The sequence below is a fragment of the Thamnophis sirtalis genome, unplaced genomic scaffold (genome assembly GCF_051295495.1).
Source record: "Thamnophis sirtalis isolate CommonGarterSnake01/CBP01778 unplaced genomic scaffold, rThaSir2_p1.2 scaffold_5, whole genome shotgun sequence".
NCBI classification, from domain to species: Eukaryota; Metazoa; Chordata; class Lepidosauria; order Squamata; family Natricidae; genus Thamnophis; species Thamnophis sirtalis.
Window position 1 is genome coordinate 44436058 of NW_028261385.1, and position 18272 is coordinate 44454329.

At 38.2% G+C, this 18272-nt stretch overlaps 1 long non-coding RNA gene across 1 annotated transcript in view; it reads left to right on the top strand.

Annotated features, from left to right (window-relative positions):
- The first annotated feature begins 269 nt into the window (after positions 1 to 269).
- The window catches only part of LOC106542118 (uncharacterized), a 47075-nt gene continuing 29072 nt past the window's right edge, over positions 270 to 18272 (top strand). The window contains exons 1-3 of the long non-coding RNA XR_015696683.1: positions 270 to 1950; positions 11927 to 11959; positions 15436 to 15547. This is a non-coding gene — a long non-coding RNA (uncharacterized LOC106542118). The remainder of the gene's footprint in view (positions 1951 to 11926; positions 11960 to 15435; positions 15548 to 18272) is intronic.

The following is an 18272-nucleotide window of genomic DNA, read 5'->3' on the forward strand; positions in this document are numbered from 1 at the left end:
GCGTAAGTAAGCTGAGGAGCAAGTTCTCAACTAAGGAAGCAATATAAGAAAGAAATATAAAAAGCTCAATATGCCAAAACACTTATTTTAGTCTTCATTTAATTACTTGTATTGTAGTCTGATGTACCATCTTTTTAAAGTTAACGTTAGTTAGAAAAGATAGTCGCGAACAACGCCCTCCACCCCTGCGCGCGCTCAGCGGGCCACGGTAAAATTATCAAAGGCTGACTGGTCCGCGGCGATAAAAAGGTTGGGGACCACTGCTCTAGACTCCTGGCTCCTATTTGAAGACCAGTGTGGCCTTTCTGCAAGTTTATACTGTGCATCTTTTTCTAGATCAGGAAATTATGTTGTGATTGCTGATACCTTAGTCACTAACCTGTTGGATTTCTGAAATGTTCTCTACATAGGACTACATTTGAAGACCAATTGAAAATTTCAGCTGGTCCAAAATATAGCAGGAGAGATAACAATGGGTATGCCTCACCATACCTGTGACACATCACTTTTTGTGAGTTGCAATAGGTTTCTATGTATAATTCAGCAGGTTGATTACTTATGAGGTCCAATTTGACATTGGGTTACTTGGGAGATTACGTCTCCCTGGAATCTTTGCCTGTGTCATAAGGTAGACATGCTCCAGGTTCCCTCTCTGAAACAATATCATTCAGAGAGTCTGTTTATGGAACAGCCATCTCTGCTCTTTGGAATGAACTCTAGCCTTCTATATTTGAATTGTTCCAACCTGATTCGTACAAAGACTTGGCTTTTAAATGAACCAATTCTGTGATCTGTATGTTTTCATTGACAGTCTTAATTATGTATTGACTCTATTTTATTTTGTTGGGAATATTTTTGGGTTTTGAATTTTGCTCTTTTTATTTTTATATGCTGCTCACAGTTACAAAGTGTGAGAGAAGCAGCCTTATAAATTTTATAAATAAATAAGAACAAAAGTTTGCATTTTGATTTAGGTACAAATTATTGGGAAGTACTGCACAACTAGAGCACACTAAAGAATAGCAAATAAAACATACTTGATTTTCATTTCAGCTATCAACAAGTAAGTGATGACATCTGTTTGACTCTTGTGTCGATCAAGAATCTAAAGAGGTTGGGACTAGTAAGCACTTAGATAGGTGGCTCCAGAGAACACAAGTACTGTAGGGTAGGGTAAGGTAGGGTAGGGTAGAGTAGGATAGGGTAGGGGCAAGGCAGGGAAGAGAAGGGAAGGGAAGGGTGCTAAACTACTACAAGAGAATTTATAACAATGTGAATCCAATGTAATATCCATATTCCATAAACATATGTGTAGGAATTAGATGGCTGGATAGAATAAGAAATTTCTGTGCTATGTATTAATAATAGTTCTGATAGACAGAATTTCTGATTTTAGAAGTTATAAAAGGCAGTTCAGTATGCTAATTAGAGCACGGTGCCTAAGTGGGCCCATTATCTGTAACGTTATGTAAAATGTTTGTTTTTTCAGACAAACCCATAGAGCTTTATTATTGAACACGATTTCTGAAGAAAATCAATGGGTACATTTAAGCTTGGTATTTAGAAAACTGGTTAAGACTATAAGTTTCACATACTGTAGTAGATAGGAGAAAATATGTGTCCAGATATTTGGTATTGTATTGGAACATGACATAAGGTTTTTTTAAATTGTACTTTTAATGATTTGTACAGCTTTTTCTACATTATTTTGAATGTTCACTTCTTTGTTGCATATAATACCTTATAGGGTTCAGAGTAAGAAAAAAGGGTAATAGGATTTGGTACACAGATTTTCTTTCTGTTTGTTCTTTAAAAAATCTCCACATGTTCCTGGTTAATTTTTATTTTTATTTTTATAGGTACAAGCCAATATTTATGTCCACTCCTATTTATTTAACAATCTGGAGCTCTGCAAGGAGAAAACATCAGTGCTTTAAAAAAAAATAAAAGGTATAAAATAATTTATTAAATGAATTCTTTAAGGTACTTAGTTTGAATATGCTCAACTGATATCAGCCATTGTCTAATTATTTTTATGATAATATTAGATTGATAACTAATAATTATAATTCTATAACTAATTATATAATATTGGCAGTGAACTCTTGAGAGTTGCTATGCCAACACATCAGCAACCAGCTCAGGTACTGTTTAAGATTTTGCTTTTGTCTGCTTGATTGATCAAGTTGGAGACATTGTAGGTTTTTGTTTGTAAAATACCCTTGTTCTATTCTTGTTAAAAATCTAACTATGATCTATAAGCAGTGGAAAATCACACTGTTGTTAACATAAAAATAAACCTTTCGTCATACTAGTACTGGGTATCTAATGTAGAGGTTGGTAGTATTTTATCCCACAAACAATATAATCATAATCCACAGTGGCTAAAAGCAAGCAAGATGATTTTTTAAAAAATCTCATAAATGGTATCTTCATCCTTTTGGATCTTAAACGACAGATCAATTTATGCTGTGCCAATTGCTGAGATGGTGTTGCATAGTAGAACATATTTCATTGCAGCATAACATAGGCTGTTCTGGTCAGTATCAAATGTTTATTAAAAGCCATGAAAATTCTGCAAGGTTACTTATTCTCCATCAATTATACAATGGTATAAATTGCTCGGCTCTCAATTTGTATTTGAGGAAGCATTTTATAGCCTGGGGTCCATTTGGAAATGTACTTGGAAATATGGATGGCAATCATATTTGTGTGCAATTGTTCCTTTTTTCTCTATCCTTAAGTGAAATGGCTAGTTGTAATGTTATAATTTACATTAAATACTGTATGGAGGCCTAATTTTTGTATAGCACAAAAGCCCTCAGGTTCAATCAACTTCAGATAGGTTTCATGCCGTATGTAAGAGCTACAGTTAAAAAGCAGGCAGGCTAGAGTCAGCTTTGGGAGATTGTTTTGAGAGTTTTAAAGGGGGCCTTCAGCATGTTGTCTTTCTAAGCAACCCGCCCCCCCCCCCTAATTCTGCTGGATGGTTTCATAAACATGATCTCTTTAGCCAGCTTTCTAGCTTGATTCCCACCCCCCACCCTCTGATTATATAAAAAGCACCATGCACCAAGCTTTTAAATTGCCTTGCTTCTCATCCTCTGGATTAAACACAGCCCTTACTCTCCTCCCCTCATGCCTACCCATAATGCAGCTTCCCCTCAGAAGCTGCACAGTGTAACAGACCATCCTAACTGCCGCGGAAAATGACATGGTCATGCCAACATTGTTGTTTTTGGTGGGAATTTATGTGCACGCTGATAACTTTCCTCTCATACTAACAATTCATATTCTTGACCTTCGTTTGTGTGCAGATCAGCAGACATTCAGTATTCAGTACATGCTGAAAGCAGTAAAGTGGGGGAAAGCATTTCCCTCTTCTTTTGCGTGCAGTGGGGTGTCCATGTGAAGGAATTTCTCCAAGAGCTGCCGCCATCACCAGAGCACTCCTATTGGTCAGCTGAAGGGAGCCTTGATTGGCTCCTACCGGTAGTATCTCAGCTTCTCTCAAATGCTGTATTGAGCAGGAGTGAGATAATACACAAGTCTAACTTCAAACAGCAATCAGCCAAATGGTTTTTGCATTTCCAGAGCATTCTATAAAACCTGTGTACTGCTTCTTATTCCCTGAACTAGCTTGTTTTTGGAACGGTGCTACATCTTTTTCAGTTTGGCCAGATTTGTTCTTGACCCTTATCTGCTACCTACACACTTCCACTTTTGGATAAAAATTGTTCAAGGGTATTTCCAGAACTTTTATTATATGAATATACTGATTAACTGACAAATGATCAATTATTCCAATTATTTATATTTATGATGTGTTACCTTTCATGATCTACAATAAGGCAATCAACTGTCCTTCAGAAGTCTTAGGCATATTGACCAAGACTGAAGAAAGCTGACGTTCAGCTTCTCTGGACCAATACCAATTTTCTTCTCCTTAGTCTTGTTTGTACACGACATGATATAACTGCATGCTATATCTGCACAGTAAACAGAAGAGTATTCCATCTTCTGATGGAGATCATTCAGATGGCATTCAGGAAGATAGAGGGAGTCAAACTAGTCCCTGAAGCACCTGAGGTTAGAACAAGAAGCAATGGGTGGAAACTAATCAAGGAAAGAAGCAACTTAGAACTAAGGAGAAATTTCCTGACAGTTAGAACAATTAATCAGTGGAACAACTGGCCTCCAGAAGTTGTGAATGCTCCAACACTGGAAGTTTTCAAGAAGATGTTGGATAGCCATTTGTCTGAAATGGTATAGGGTTTCCTCTCTAGGGAGGGGGTTGGACTAGAAGATCTCCAAGGTCCCTTCCAACTCTGTTATTCTATTCTATGTTACAAGTTTTACAGCTATTTTGGAGAGCCTTCAATTAAGTTTGCACTATCACTTATTCTTTTAAGTTTCTTTTTTTCTTTTATTATTATTTTGTGCACTGGTTTTGTGATTTTATGACCTAGTTCAGGGGTGTCAAACTCAAGGTCCATGGGCTGGATCTGGCCCATGGGGTGCTTAGATCTGGCCCCTGGGCCCACCCTGGAAACAGTGAAGCACCACTCATGGTGCCTCTGCTAGAGAAAACAGAGCTTGGGAGGCCACACGCAGTCCTCCCAGCAGGGGTGGGTTCCTGCCAGTTCTAACCTATTCTATAGAAGAGGTTCCACAAATCTACCATGCTGTTTAGAACCGGTTCCACGCTTACCCCGCCTGCCGCTTACTGATTGGCTGGCTCACCAGTTGCCCCACTCCTTCTAAGAGTCCTATCTAAACCTTAAAGTCTCAAAGCTGTCAAGTTTGAACATCCCTGGGTTTTTTTCTAAAGGGTTAGGGGTGCAAGGGTCTTGTAACTTGACAGCTTTAAGACTTGCACACTTCAATGCCAGAGTTCCTGAACCAACATGACTGGAGGAGAAATTCTGGGAGTTGAAGTCCTCAAGTCTTAAAGCTATCAAGTTCGAACATCCCTGGGTTTTTTTTCTAAAGGGTTAGGGGTGCAAGGGTCTTGTAACTTGATAGCTTTAAGACTTGCGTGCTTCAAATGCCAGAGTTTCTGAGCCAACATTTTGGTTGCTAAGCAAGAGTGGATATTGTCTTTGGGGTTTCTTAAGATGTTGGCTATTTTTTGGTCAGTGTTGAAGGCTGTCTTGATATTGTGTTTGTGGAGAATTTTGCTGATTTTATCTGTGGTGTCTTTGATGTAAGGGAGGAGGGTGATGCCGTTTTCCTGTTCTGTGTCTTGGTTTTTGGGCGGAGTCTCCCTTTGGATTAGATTGGTAATGGTTTTTCTTTGGAATCCGTTGGAGATTAATATGTTTGTGAGAGTGTGTAATTCAGTTTTCAGGTGGTCTTTGTTGGCTAGGCGTTTGGTTCTGGAGATGAGGGTCTTGGCTACAGAGTTGATCTGTGCAGGGTACTGATGGGATAGCCAACATCTTAAGAAACTCCAAAAACAAAATCCAGCTAGAAAACCAAGACGTCTATGAAATACCATGCAAAATCTGCCCTGCAACATACATAGGACAAACGAACAGGAGAATAAATGCACACATCGCAGAACACAAGAACGCAGTAAGAAAAAAGGAAAAAAGGAAAAAACTTCCTCCCTTTTCCAGCACCTTAAAGCTACAGGACATGAAATTAATTTTGAAGGAATCAGGTTAATCTCCAAAACAGAACACTTCAACAAGAGAATAATTATGGAAGCTATCGAAATAGAGAAACACCCCCACATCATGAATAAACGTGATGATACCTCTCGCCTACCAGACATCTGGAAACCAGCCCTAGTCAACAAACGAGCCCCACCCACCACACAGGCCATTACAACATGAAACAACAAGACACACAGCCAGCACCAATCAGCACCCATCTACCAATCATGATACAACCACAACCAATCATTCCACTTACTGAAACAAAGTCAGCACTCCACAGGCCCCCACCAAGATTTATAGAAAGACAGCAGGTCTGATCACACTTTAAGCCCAAAACCTAGCCTGAAGATGGTGAGTGAGACCTTGCTGAAACATTGCCAAAACAATCTCAATCTTACACAGGAAAAGACCCGAATACAACAAGACCAGCATACCTACACCCATGAAAATCTACGAAAACAAATATCTTACCTCTATAGGGAGGAAACCTTCCTGCTCACCAGATCCTATGAGAAACTTGAAGTCTGAAGAGCCACCATCTCATGTGACCTCACATTCCTACGCAATCAAGACAAAAGTTTGATCATGCTTCCAGCTAAAATTCCATTCTAAAACCTCAGCCATTGAAAGGATCCTGAAAAGAACTGTATTAGCCCTAATCAGAAACAATTACACAGGAAAAGACCAAACCAATTGGGACCTACTCACTTTTCACCTCAAACTCAGCAACAAAATCCACCTAGCACTCTGGGACAAATCCAAACAACTAGCCCTCTGGAGAGCCCAAACAGAAACCTCCTACAAGACAAACAAACACACCAACAAACTCCACAGACTAGAAAAACAACAGAAGCCCAACCCCCCTCTCCACAGCATGAAACAAACAGTACACAACATATCAGACAGAACAGTCACCACAGCTGAAATCAATGTCCTTTCCAGAGAATTCAACTTTGCAGTTGCCCCCAAATGCATCCCCACTGAAGACATCATATGCAGAGTTGAAGCTACACTCACCAAAATCAACCCAGATGAAGCCAATAAAACCAGACTTGCAGTCAGCAATGTCCTTTGCTTTAGTAATCCACCCAGAAGCAACTTACAGCAACAAGGAAATAGCACTCACCAACCTGAGGAAAGGCAACAACATAATCATTCTCCCAGCAGACAAAGGTAACACCACAGTGGTGATGATCACGTCTGACTACCAAGCCAAACTATCCAACCTACTCCAAGACCCTATGTACAAACCTCTAAACACAGACTCCACCACCTACCTGGAAAAAACCACCAATCCAAAATAAAAGCCTCTCCCATCAGTGAAGAGATCCAGCAAAGAATCCTCCCCAGAGAGAAATCTTCCAGATGCTCCAAACTCTATGGCCTCCCCAAAATACACAAAGAAGGAACACCACTCAGACTCATAGTCAGCTCCATAGGCTCACTTCTACAGAATCTTGCCAAATTCCTCACCAAACAACTCCAGCCCTACGTACAAAACTCACCCCACTTCATAGAAAGAAACAAAACCTACAACCAGTGACCTACTCGTGAGTTTCGATGTCATATCCTTCTCCACCCAAGTGCCTATAAAAGAAGCCTTGACAGCTATCCAGAACAAACACAACCCCCCTAAGCACATCCTGCACCTGACCAACCACTGCCTAATATACTTCATCCATAATGGACAAAGATACAAACAGATAGAAGGAGCACCCACGGGATCACCCCTCTCACCTGTCATCGTAAACTTATACATGGAACATTTTGAAACTAACGCCTTAGATAAATCTGAACACAACCCCAAACTCTGGCTTAGATATGTTGATGACACATTCGTGATTTGGCCACATGGGAAAGAAAAACTGGACAACTTCCTCACACATCTCAATAGCCTACACCCCAAAATACAATTCACTATGGAAATAGAAGCCAACTTCCCTTTCTGTCCTAATCAAGTCCTAATCTACAAAAAAACCAATGGCTCCCTAGGACATGCCATCTACCGGAAAAAAAACACACACTAACTGCTACTTAAACGCACAATCCCCTCACCATCCTGCACAAACCAACTCTGTAGCCAAGACCCTCATCTCCAGAACCAAATGCCTAGCCAACAAAGACCACCAACTGAATTACACACTCTCATAAACGTATTAATCTCCAACGGATTCAACCCCCTGCCTAGGCAGGATATATACACCAGTTCAGACTAATGGTTATCCAGCCTCTTCTTAAAAACTTCCAGTGTTGGAGCATTCACAACTTCTGGAGGCAAGTTGTTCTACTGATTATTTGTTCTGTCAAGAAATTTCTTCTTATTTCTAGATTAATTATATATGTATATGAAGATTTATGTGTGTGTGTGTGTCTGTGTGTGTCTGTGTGTGTACAACGTACATACATACATCCTTTCTGATGACTAAACAGTTGACTGAAGTGGTAATATATGTAAATTATTTCTGGCTATATTTAGTCTGATTGGGTCCCTGAATAACTCTTTCCAAAGCTGGGTGACTTTGATCAGGGGCTTCTCCTAAACCTTTACATTCTGAAGTAATTGGAGGCTAAAACAAGGAAACTGAGATGTGTAAGCAATCACAAAAATTATAGGAAACACCTGTTTTTACTTCAATGACTACCTGCAAGCTAATTGCATGTGTTTATTTGGGAAGACAATAATTGCTCAGATAATAATGCATAACACATTTACACTCTTACTGCAGACAAACATTAAGAATGGCTAAGCGCACCTAAATTGATGAAACACAAACATCTCCTCCCATCTGTCCAGGCAATTGAGTAGATATCTAATGACACCATACATTACTGCCTTTGTGTATTGCGAGCTGACAGGAAGCAGCTGGAGAGTCACCTCAAACTTTCCATTTTTAGCAATCTACAGTTGTTTATCCCAGATTAATTCAACTACAAGTCAGAGAGGGAGGCTAATATGGAAAACAGAGGAAATACGTATTCCTCTGGGAAGGGACAACATTCATTCAAGAATATTGGTTGTGTGATGTGTTATATTATATTTCTTCTTTCTGACTTTAAATGCTGTCCAGGTACTGACTAAAAACGCTGTCTTAAAACAGCAAGATTGCAAACATCTTTTTAGAGCTGAGACATTCTGAATGCTCTCTGTTTTAGTTAGCAGTATAGTGAATATAAAATTTTCTACTTCTGTGTTGGCTGATTGATGGGCATAAGCTTCAGAATTGCAAAGGAGAGTTATAAAAAGATTGGTTTAATTAGTTTTAAGTAAGGGAGGCTATTTGTATTACAGTAGACATGAATGTGATTGTTTTGGCAGGAGATTTGAGATCAGAGCAGTGAATGGAAAGGCATATTTCATGAATATTTCTGAGTATAGTGGAAGACACATGCTTCTTTTTAAGAAGTATCTCTCTTCTTAATTTTGGATGTCATTTGTCCTCACTCCCACTCCCATCCAAGGGATTTGGACATGTGCGTTTTTCATAACATCTTAAGCAAGCAAAATTAAATCTTTAATATATCTTGAGAATGACATTTGTGACATTACATTTAGCTCAGTTCTCATTTTTATTCTAAAACAAATGCCACCACTATTGAATGAGCATGCAAGGAACTATTTTTATTAGATTCCTCTGTAATTCATTTTTATTTATTCAGAATGAAAGGAAGAAGTTCCTCAAGTAGCAAATTACATTCTATGATTGCCATTTTAAGTTTTCCAAGATGGTCGTCCTTTTACTGGGAAATTTAAGGTTTTGGTTCTAAAGAAAACATTGTTCCAATATATTGAGTAATGTACGTTTTTAAATTTGATTTTGACTATTAATTTATAACTTTTATCTTGTTTTTAAATCTGTTTTTAATCTGTGTTTTTATTGAGGTGTTTATATTGTATTATTATGTTGTAAACCACGCAGAATCACCTAGGTTAGATTGGCAGCGAAGAATATAAATAAATAAATAAATAAATAATAAATAGAATAGAATATTGAGGCTTTATATATTTAGGAGAGATTTCACTGGTTTCTCTTCAATTAACAATTTTCATAAATGGTTGATATATTCCACATTTGAACAATTATTAATTATTCTTTTATTCTACTTCGATTTCATTCATATCTAAACATAGATATTAACAGAAGAAATAAAATGGGTAGATTCATATAGGGTGTGTGATGCACCATTTGTCCATAGGGTGGGCTCAACAAGGACAAAAAGAATGTAAAAATATATCAATCCTGCCCTTTGGATGGGTGTGAGCCACTGAGGTTCATAGAAAATGGGCAGGATTTGAATAGCAATACTGTTCCCAGTTTGTCCAGTTTGAACCCACTGGGGGAGCCCCTGAATTCCCTTTTCTTATTTTACACTTCTTTGTTATTTTGTGTCCTAACTGGTGGTCACAAAGAACATGGACAATTGTATTATGAAATCAGTGTGGAAGGAGGTGAACTTTTTTTTAAAAATGGAAGGGGGAACCTCACAAATGTTTAAAACAGTGATTTTGTCTGTTAATCGATCAAATCTGAAAAATTCATCTGATCATATAAAGTCTTTGTAAAATTTTATTTTACCTTTAAACCCCTTCTCAAAATACCAACAACTACTGATATAAATTACATGTGTGTGTGATATTTATATATAATTTATTATATATAATCTCTGCTGCACAGAGGTCTCTGTTCATATTCAGAAGTGTGAGGAGGAGAAAGATGAAGGTACAGCTATTGAGAAAAAACTTCATGTTTGGTGTTATTTCTGATTTAAAATACCGAAGAAAGTTTGACTCACACAGAATTCAGTAGGATTTACTTCACTCAGAGGATTATGCTGTCACTTGGTCATATAATTCCTAAAAAGATAAAGGTAAAGGTTCCCCTCGCACATATGTCCTAGTTGTTCCTGATTCTAGGGGGCAGTGCTCATCTCCGTTTCAAAGTCAAAGAGCCAGCACTGTCCAAAGACGTCTCCATGGTCATGTGGCTGGCATGGCTAAATACTGAAAGCACACGGAATGCTGTTATCTTCTCACCAAAGATGGTTCCTAGTTTTCTACTTGCATTTTACATGCTTATTTTTTTTATAAAATACATTTACGAAGATATAAATTGATAAAATAAATGCACAAACCTGTAGAACTGGTAGTTCTTGAAAACCACAAGAAAACAGCTGCACTTTAAAATTCACAATCTACACTTCTAACCAACAGTAGGAACCAATTAATATAAAACAAATTACTATAAAATAAACATATGGGAGTTCTTTATAATTGATACTCTAGGGTCATAATCCTTTTATTTCATTTGCCTTTTGTCTTTTAAGTGCTCCTTTCTTCTTTTAAAATAACTTTGTCAGCCAGTGAGGTTTTTTAGGCTGGTTGCCACCAATTAATTACTTGGTCTTTTGTTCAAAATGTTTGCTACCTGGCCTTTTGCAAAGAACTCTATTTAATGTACTCTTCTGTTCAGTTCCGTTACAGATGAGCCTTGATTCCTGCTCCAGGAAACAATCCTGTTCTAATGTTTACTGTTCAAATACCCTGATTATAGACCATGAAGATGACTCAAATTATGACATTCATTTAACTTTAGTTGAGGGGAAAAAAATCAGACTAAGCCTACTTTATTTTAGAAAGCCAATGTGCCTTCAGGTATTCAGGTATTAGATATTATTTTATCTTCTTAAATAGAAAAAGAACCATAAATTCAAAATATCTTAAATTGCATCACATATAATTTCTAAAGTTTTCTTGTTTCTACCTTTGGTTTCAGAAGTAAACATGACCATCCTTTTAATATGAACACAAAATTAGCCTGTCGTAATTTTTTTTCCTTACAGTAATAATCAGATTAATTCTTTTTCTCTGAAACTTATTTATATTAATTTACACTGTTTGTTTTTAGAACAATTTTAAAAGAATGCTATTCCTTCAGGAAACTGCTGGCATATATAATGTGAAAGCCTACACTGACAAGATAAAAATAACTGATGTCACTGCCCCACCCCAAATGCTAACTTTCTACATGGAGGAGTTTTACTTAGCATGTATTTTACTACATACGTTCCCCAATGAAGCAGACTTGAATGATAGTATCATTCCTAGTGTTTACAATAGTTCTTTCTTCATGATTAGGGCAGCCAAATATTTTAGTTATTTAATAGAGCTGGAAAGGACTGAAATGGCCATTTGCAGGAAGGCATTGTCCTCAGGAACATTAAGCTAAATAAAATTCTTCCTAATCCCAATTGTCATTTTCTCATAGATTCTTGTTTGGAGGGGAAACTGGGGAGAAAAGGTAAGGGTAAATCAAAACTTAATTATTATGCCAGTTTATCCTAGTCATTTTGATTGATGTTTGATTGATTATGTATTGTCAAGTTGTTGTCAATTCTTAGTGGCAGTGATCAATAGATTGATTTTCTCTGTGAAGATCTTTCAAGTCTTCCAATGGTGCACTCATTGCTGCTATAATTGAGTCTATCCATCTTGCTGCTGGTTGTCCTCTTCTTCTCTTTCCTTCTACTTTTCACAGATTTAGAGTCACCTTTACTGAGTTGTAATCTTTGTATAAAATTGGATAGTTTGAATCTCTGTCATTTGTGCCTTGCATGAGAACTCTGAGTTGATTTGTTTGATAATCCATATGTTTGCTTTCTTGGCTATCCATGATATTCCAAGAAGTTTCAAAAGCAGAAATACTATTTCTATTGAGCTTCTTCAAAATCCTTGTGGTACACCATTGCCCAAATCCTTGTGGTCAATAGTGTACCAAGTGCCTTTCACACCTGGAACAGAGACTGTTTTAAACAGCCTCCTCCTCTGTCCTTGCTGCACCACATTGATGACTGCCAATTGATTGCCATGTGGGAAACAGAAACCCAATTCCACTGATCTTCAATGACTTCCACATGGCTGTTTCATCATTCCCAAGACATTGCACTCTCTTATTGCCTGCACCTAAGGTGGACTACCATTACCACTTCTCCCTTGGTACACAACTGCCCAAACAGGAACAATCTGAGAGCAATCCAAGAACAACTGTTTAAATAATTCCAACTTTTTCATATAAACACAAAAACACTCATGCAGGAATCACAAAATCTCCAGAACCATAAAGCCTACAAACTTAAACTTTGGCATGTATGTTCCTCTTGGCTTCTAGGTGCTCGGTAACAAAGGACTTTTCGAAATGACCATCGGAGCATTAGTATTTCATATATTATTATTAACACACTCTGATGCTAAGAAGTTAGATGTTCTATTCCCCCTCCCAACCTGAAAACTTGGATATGGGCGTGGGCAGTGTGTGACTCATCTGGCCTGCTGGCTGGGAGTTTGGAGAGGGGTCTGAGAGAGAGAAGGTGATAAGATAGGTGGGGCTTCTGTGGGGAAAACCTGAGGTAGACAAGTTGATAAGATAGGAGAGGTTTCTGTGGGACAAGGCTGAGGGAGAAAAGGCAATAGGATAGGGAAGGATACTGTGAGGCAAGAATGAAGAGAGAAGGGGATAAGATAGGGGAGCTTTCGGTTGGGCCAGGCTGAGAGAGGAAGGGGATAGGATAGGGGAAGATTTTGTGGGGCAAGCCTGAGGGAGAGAAGGGGAGAGGAGAGGTCGATGGAAACTAGTCATTAATTTTCAAGCTGTAAGTGTCGATTTATCAAGCCCGCTCATGTAGTTTTGTAGCGGAGCACAGGTATTCAGCTGGTGAAAAATATATTACTGAAGAGTTGGTTTTACTGAATTAACTACTACAGCTGGACAATGCTTTAGATTTGATTCTTAAAAAGTGCTTTGAGCACATAGGGCATGGGCATAATATTTTATATAAACTGTTTAAAGTAGCTATGTCTTCTCCTAGACATAGCTACTTTAAAGAAGGGTGGTGCTACCCTTTGCAGCTGGCCTGTAATTCTGGGAAAAGACATAGTTACTTTAAAGAGTTACAGACATGTGCCACATTTTTAAGCATTAAAAATTAGAGCCCAAAGCTGTATCCCATTTTTTATGGAGCTGAATAAAATTGCCTAGCCCTACTGGCTACTATTTTCCTACTTCATGAAGAAAGGTGTCATTTACAGGAAAGTGTTATTGCACAGCAAAGCAAGCCAGCAACCACTCACAACTTGCTAGAGCCCCACTCTCTTATTTGGAAGGTTTCAAGCAAACTCACTTTCAAGAAACAAAAAGGTTGCATTTGGTAAGCATCATGAGTCATTTATTTCTGAATTCTTGAAAATGCATTTGAAAAGGAGAAAATCAATTTGCTACTTCGTTATGGTTAATTTCTACAGTACATTTCAGCACTCAAGCATTTTCACAGTTCTCATCCTATTAGTCTTCACTGCAACATGAGATACAAAAAAAATAAAGGGACATTGCCAAGGTTGTTCCCTCAGCTTCATCACTTTTCTTTAGCTTTTCACTATAAGCTTAATAGTGTGTGTGTGTGTGTATGTTGTATTTGTGCTGATAAATAAATAAAGGGAGACTAGTATAGATCTATTTCAAGCTATTTAGCTCTCATCAGCTAGCCATACCCTTACTGGGATTCGAACCTGGGCTGTATTACATATTAGGCAGATGTGTTAACCACTAGGCCACAAGTTTCTCCTCCTTTATCAGCTGAGCCAGGGAAATAGGTATGTATTTAGTGTCACAACCCCTGGTATGCCCAAATATGGGAGGAAGTCTACTGCTTCCATTCCCTGTCTATCGGCTCATCACAAAAGATCATCCAGACAGAAATCCAATATTTTTACTGTTGCCTTTGTCACATTTGTGTTGTATTTGTGCTGATAAATAAATAAAGGGAGACTAGTATAGATCTATTTCAAGCTATTTAGCTGATAAAGGAGGAGAACCTTGTGGCTTAGTGGTTAACACATCTGCCTAATATATAATACAGCCCAGGTTCAAATCCCAGTAAGGGTATGGCTAGCTGATGAGAGCTAAATAGCTAAATACACACACACACACACACACACACAGAGAGAGAGAGAGAGAGAGAGAGAGAGAGAGAGAGAGAGAGAGAGAGAGAGAGAGAGAGAGAGATACATAGGCATACATTTCACTTGATAAATTGTATAATAATATGAATATTAATCAACACCAAAACCATGGCAATATAAATGTCTCTTCCTATGTGTACCCTCCAGCTTTCTCTCATAACCCTAGCAAATGAAAATCTGAGAGATTGCTTGGTTCTACTTCAGCATAGCCAGTCCTATCGTTTTATTTCAGACTCTAAAGGGTAAGAATTTTCTTTAATTTCTAAAGTCAGAAATATATACATGGTACTTATATAGCATTACACACAGCTCAAATTATAAGTAATAATGTTTAAAAACAATTACCTATTCTTACAGCATGCAGAAAGTGTTGTCCTTGGACAGGTAATTTCATTGTATTTATCAGCATATCCGCTGTGGTCTGATTTGAAGAGATGTTTGTGAACAATCTTTAGAACATTTCTGGAATATAAATGTAGCTTCAATCTCAAGTACTGTATATTTTGAATAGGAACTCAGCAACTAAGTTCTGATGTCCTTGACCTTTTCTAATGCAGGTTGCATCAGGGTTTGTGTTTTATATTGTGTAGGTAGAATCTCCCAGAAAACTTGAATAGGGTTGTCAGTAGGATAGATGGTCCAATTTATGCCAGATGGCATAACTGATAAAAATCCAAATGTTGATTAGTTTTATAAGACATACCATTATGAATTAGTCTTAAAATCCATCTAATTTAGCATTCTTTTTTCTATCATGTCTAGACAGATTCCTATGGAAATTTCACCAACAGATTATGATTGTTGGAGCTGAGACCCAGCATATGTTATGTATAGTCCTCGACATATGATCCTAATTGAGCCCAGAATTATGACAGTAAGTCATGATGGTTGTTCATCCAGTCATTTTGTGATCACACCTGATTTTACAACCTTTTTGGTGGCCATTAAGTAAGTGCAATGAACATAAAATTTCATGTCATTAAGTGAACATTGTGGTCATTAAGCAAACCCATTGTTCACTATGGTTGCTAATGCAATATGTCATTACTAAATGTCAACAGCCAACAGATGCCCAGCTTCAAAAATTGAAGTGAAAACCACAACGATATGAAGGAGTGGGAGAAAATATGTTGGAATTAAATTATATTGGGCATAAAAAGAAAATTGCACTTTCATGTTCAACTGTTTCATGGTTTTACTAGTGGGCATAAATATTTTTATTTTGTTTGTACATATTATGCATCCGAGAGCCTAAAACCAAGTACAGGTAGTGCTTGACTTATGACCATAGAGAAGTCTGGCCAGTTGAAAGTCAGAATAGTCATTAAGCAATATAATGACATGATTGCCTCACTTAGTGACCCCTACCCTTGCTCTTCTTGATCATTAAACAACCACACAGAATGTTAAATGAACCACAGGATGCCTCATGGGTAGGAGGGGCCCTGGAAGGCCTACTGCAAACTAGGCCCATCTCTTTCAGACCTCCCAAAGTCTCCCCCACCCCTCAGGCATACCATACTGTATTTTCTGTCTCTCAGAGTCCCCACAAGCCTTGGGCCTACTTTCACACCTCAACAAGTCCCAGTCTAGGATGTCCACTTTATCCTGTGGTTATGAAATGCATTCTTGGTACAGCTGATATTATGTGGATGTTATTGTATCAGAGGTGGTATTCAGCAGGTTCTGGAGAACTGGTAGTGGAAATTTTGAGTAGTTTGGAGAACCGGTAAATACCACCTCTGGCCCCGCCCCATCTACTCTCTGCCTCCTGAGTCCCAGCCGATCTGGAGAAAATGGGGATTTTGTAGTAACCTTTCCCTGGAGTGGAGTGGGAATGGAGATTTTACAGTACCCTTCTCTAGCTACACCCACCAAACCACACCCACTAAACCATGCCACGCCCACCAAGCCATGCCCACAGAACCGGTAGTAAAAAAAATTGAATCCCACCACTGTATTGCATGCCTTGCTGGTATTCTTTCCCATGTGCTATTTAGTACAGATAGCATTTTGGAAAATTACCACTGTTAAGATGTTGCTTCATACTTGAAAAATATTCCATGTAATTTATGGGAATGGGAAACCCTAAAGAAGCAAAATAAAGCCAGAAGAAAATCATCAAGATACTCTTTAGCTGAAATACCATATGGCCATGATGGCAAACCTATGGCACGTGTGACACAGGTGGCACACGGAGCCATTTATCAGGGTACGCGGGAGGGTGAAAAAAAGCATGCCAAAAATGGGAGGGAGCGCTGGTCATGCGTGCATGCATGCTGGGGTCATGTGCATAGCATTATGGATGTGGCACACCGGTTCACGACCCCCACTGCGTTCCCTCCACTTTTGGCACGCGAGCCAAAAAAGGTTCACCATACTGCCATATGGTCTAATATGATAATAACGACCACAATGATAAATTTAACATAATTCTTTCTGAAATCTGATTTTGGTTTCACCAGAAACAAATTCTAAAGTTTTAAGCAAAAAGCACTTCATAAAAATTAATTATGGTCAGAAGAGATTTGGTGGACAATGTTGTGCAAATTAATGAACTGAATTCCAGTCTGTTGAATGACTCAGTGTGTGGGGGAAAGTGTGCTTTAATGTTTGCTACTTATTGAAGCTTTATATAAAAGCTGTTCTTCCTGGTTGCTACCATGGTCTAATCTCTTTCTGAAGCAATATAATTAGAACTGTAGAAGGAATGACCTTTCTCAAAATCTTTTTTTAAAAAAAATATTCATGCAAACTTTGATACCCAAAGCACATTGAAGTACTGAAACAAAAAAAAACCCACCAGAGGACTGTTGTTAAGAAAGAAATCTAGGATAGATATATTGATTGTTGTTACAGGGAATTCAAGGCAGCACTTATGTCATCATTTAATGGAGGATGCTATAAAATCTATGTATTATTCGCTTACGTTTTTATTAAGTTTCTTGAGCCTTTCAGAAGCTTATTGACTTCCCTCTTGCATTGGGTAACGTAGATAGGATAGAAATCAATCAAAGTCTGTGTGATTTATCACTCACACTGAAACATCTCACTGAAACTCTGTCTAAGATGTTCTTTTATACAGTTTCATATACTTTCCTTCTATAGTGGTAAACTGGGTTTCTCCAGACAGAAATGGAAAGATTCAGAAACCTGACAGATCAACTCTGCATTTTATTAGAATCACATACAATCTCTGGTATAAAGAACAGCACGCACAAACACACATGGAGAGAGACATAAAACAAATACAGAACACTCTTCATTGTCCTGTACCAATTTTTTTTATTTTTTTTATTTTTTATTTATTTATTTTATTTTTATTGTTATGTATTAAGAAAATGTATTTGGCTGTCCCATACATTCACGGTAACTCCAGGGTGCTTACAAAAATAATCCGCAATACAAAACCCAAAAAAATCCTCAGTCCTCTGGTGATAGTAATCAGACCAATCACTTGACCAGGGGGGCATTTGCCCAGGTTCGCCTGGTGCACCAGTTGCGTCCCTACCTGAACCGGGAGGCCCTCACAACAGTCACTCATGCCCTTGTGACCTCTAGACTGGACTACTGCAACGTGCTCTACATGGGGCAGCCCT